This window comes from Populus euphratica, unplaced genomic scaffold (assembly GCF_000495115.2).
Source record: "Populus euphratica unplaced genomic scaffold, PopEup_1.0 scaffold67.1, whole genome shotgun sequence".
Taxonomy (NCBI): domain Eukaryota; kingdom Viridiplantae; phylum Streptophyta; class Magnoliopsida; order Malpighiales; family Salicaceae; genus Populus; species Populus euphratica.
The window spans coordinates 19435-23433 of NW_011499914.1; the positions used below are offsets into that span (position 1 = coordinate 19435).

The following is a 3999-nucleotide window of genomic DNA, read 5'->3' on the forward strand; positions in this document are numbered from 1 at the left end:
TTCTATTTAAAGGTCCTTATTTTTTTGTTAGTATTACTGAGTTTCGTTCATCCAAAAATTTTAATCAGATTTTATTTAATATATTTAAGGTGTCTTAAAAAAATCAGCTTAATCTGATGGTCGAATTGAAAATTATACCTAATAACATAAAATTAGTCAAATTATGTTTTTTTAATCAAATTTTTGAATTACTTCTAATATTATGAAATTTTAACTTAAGTTAAAACATCATATTAAAAGATTTCACGTAAATTTTTAGAATTTTTTGATAATTGGATAGAAAATTAAGATTTTTTTTTACATAAAACTAGTTAATTTATGATTTTTTACTTAAAAGGTTTGACATGGAGGACTACTATGGATCCATATTTTAGCACCTTATAAAAATTTAATTTTAAGTCTAAATTCTTGTTTAAAAGGTCCAAAAAAAATAATTATCAATTGATTGGTATGAAAAGCTTATATTTATACCCAATATCTCTGTACTTTAAAAAATTCTAAACCTGAATGACATGAATTTAGTTTAATTCTAGACATAATATCCTTGAATTGAACATGAGTACGATCAATGAATAATTATGTGGGGTCAAAGTTTTACAAGAGAGGTGAGGCATCTAAAGTTTTTCTCCACCTCAAATAATAAGGACGAATCCACGTATTGGATGGAAGGGCACTCATTTCAACCTCCACCAATAGAATCACTAACATTGTTACAACCGTCACTTCACAATATAGTTACTAAAATTAATTTAAAGGTTAACTCGTCTTATAAAATTGAGTCATATATTAAATACATTAACGAAGTTAATTTAATTTTTAAAAATTTAAAATAATGTTATTTGAAAAAATAATTAAAAAATTCAAATAGATTTTGATTGAATTATATGTTAAGCACGTTTCATTTCATACGGCATAATGCTATGGTCTAGAAAAAGAAAAACTAGATTAAAAACGGCATAATGCTCTGGTCTAGAAAAAGAAAAACTAGATTAAAATAAAACAAGAGTTCAAGCTACTAAATTTGGATTCAATTGTAAGAAATCAACCAAATGAGCGACCATGATCTATTAACTGTTTTTTATTAAAATAATATTATTAAAAAAATCAAATAATTTTTGATTGGACAACAAGCCAGCACAATTTTTTTAATCAAATCATACTAATTTAACTATTTTTTCCTTAACTAATTTAACTTAATAAAAAACTTAAAAAATAAATAAGATATATTTTTTAATCAAACTTTATAAAATAAAGATTGTAATCACTTAATTAAAGGTTCCAAGTACAAAATAAATATTATTCAAGACCCCACTTATCATATATAAATAAAAAATAGTAAAAAAAACATTTCTTAAATATTTTAAAAAAATTCTATTTTTAAAAATTTTTTATTTACCTTAAACTGCTCTAGTGTTAGCTTAGATCAAGTTAACTTATCAATACTCATATAATAACAGTTCCCACAAAGTTAAGAAAAATAATTCACCCTATTGGAAAATGTTTTACTTCCAGCAATCCAAGTTTTTTGGAAATCAAATGTTGTGGAGATTTAGAATGGAATGCTAAAACCTTTCGAAATCTCCTAACCCAAAACCTGTTACAACTTCTAAAATGATGATGATGATGATGATGATAATAATAATAATAATAATATAATAATAATAGTAATAATAATAATAAAAACTTTCTCGAAGAGAGTATCAAACTCTCACTAATTATTAATTAAGCACATTTCATTTCATATGACATGATGCTATGGTCTCAAAAAAAAAAAAAAAAATAGGGTTCAAGAGATAACGATCAAGTACCATGTCGACATCGGGGTGACCAAACGCAAAGACCTTTTTCCCTGGAGAGAAGGCAAGAATGGCTGCTTGTGCCCCGCAGAGAAGGCTTAGCTCGCTTGCTTTCTTGACTAGACCCCCACGACGCTTTGAGAACGTCACCTGTAGATTGCTCTTCTCTTCTATCTGCTTGATCTCTATTTTTTGACGGCCTTGGGTTTGCGTTTTGCGTTTATTTAACATCACCATATTGACAAAGGAGAGAAAGATATGAAGGGACATTCTATATATTTGTGTTGGTTTTATTGTAGACAACTATAAATACTTGTAACTTAGACAAAATTACAACCAGTAGCTGTGTCCACAGGTTCAGTTGTTTCCATTATTGCAAGAATAAAAGAATTAGGTAGAATTACAGTTAATCAGCACCATTAAAATAGCTAGAGGTTCCGTTATTTACTTGGATATATGAGAATAAAATATTTTCAAGATTTGGTAGAAGAAAGTGGTGAATAATTGACTCTGATTTAGGAGAAAATGAAGAGGTATTTATGCGTTGGGACGTAAGATAAAAAAATTATGACATACAAAAGTGGGATCTTGGCTTATGCTACAAAGAGGATCTTTAATTGACCCATATTTTCTTCTCCTATTCATCATATTTGGAACGATTTATACTCCTTTAACACACCCAAATTTAAGATCATTTATGTCTTAATAATTAAGACAAACCACCTTCCCTCCCTCATGATATATCATAAGGATGATCAAACTATGATATGCCTTTGACATATCAAGTTCAAATAGAAAGGTTTTTTTTTTTAACTTAACTAATATTAAAACAAATGAATTGGTCAACCCATTACCCACCTCAGTCAATGTTGCTTTTGTTTTATACATTGCAGTATTGTCCTAAGTTTAAACCCATCATTCTCTCCTTTCAACCATGTCTTTCTCCAACTTTGCCTCCTCTCTATGTCTAATAACCTTTTCTCTCTTTCTTCACACTGTTTTTGGAGCAGGCCCAAATTTCCATTTGTGTTCATCTCCTGAGAACTTCACTGCCAATGACCCTTATGAATCCAACCTAAACAAGCTCACTAGTGACCTCTACTATAAAGACCCTCCTACAGGTTTTGGTAAGGATTCAAGAGGACCCCGGACCAAACATACGGGCTTGCTCTTTGTAGAGGCGATGTCTCAACCTCAGATTGCAAAACCTGTGTTGTTGAGGCAAGCAGTGAGATTGAAAGCGCTGCCCATACAACAAAGCAGCTATCATTTGGTATGATAACTGCCTTTTGAAGTACTCAAACAATGGGTTCTTTGGAAACAAGTTCTACATGTGAAACGTGCACGTTGTGAGTGAGCCAGTTCCATTCAATGAGAAGATCAAAGAGTTTTTGAGCCAGCTTGCCAATAAAGCTCAAGCAACCCCCATGTTGTTTGCAACAGGAGAGAGGGAACTAGGAAAATCAACCAAGCTTTATGGTCTGCTTCAGTGCACTGGGGATCTCTTTCTAGTGCTGTTTGTAAGAAATGCCTTGATGGTATAATTGATGAACTCCCAAGCTGCTGTGATGGGAAAGAAGGTGGCAGGGTTGTTAGTGGGAGTTGCAATTTCATATATGAAATATACCATTTTGTCAATGCTTAACTACTTGTCGAATATTGTCGAGGGCTTAAGCAGACTATAGGGGAAAGTAATATCGTTCTATCACCCTTGTCATATGTGTATGCACTTCATGTTTTAGTCACTTCAATTTATTTCTGAATAAAGTTCTGTCTGGTTGTAAGATCTTCATGAATAAAGTTCTAGCCATTTTGGCATAGATAGCCATTTTAAAGATACTTTGATTGTAATGAGTTTGGAGTTCAAAATATCACTACAGAGGAGCAACATCTCGGATTCAATACTTAATCTCACATGCTTTACAATGCCCGTATCCATACTCAAGGGAATGATTTGGATAGTTTTTTATTATTATTATTATCAAGTGAATATTAAAAAGGCTATAAAGTCAATATTTAAACAAGCAAAATATAGGGATATGAAAAAAAAAGAAGAAAAAAAAGAACAATTTAGAAAAACAAAAGGAGAAAAAATTAAATCAATTTGCTACAACTGAGACATTACAACAAAGATATAAAAACCAGAAAAGAAAAAGCAAAATAAAAAATAATTAATTATAATTTCTTATTACATCATAATTTA

General features: G+C 30.3%; 1 pseudogene; it reads left to right on the forward strand.

Annotated features, from left to right (window-relative positions):
• Nucleotides 1-2723: 2723 nt before the first annotated feature.
• Nucleotides 2724-3580, forward strand: LOC105134317 (cysteine-rich repeat secretory protein 38-like; annotated as a pseudogene).
• Nucleotides 3581-3999: the final 419 nt, after the last annotated feature.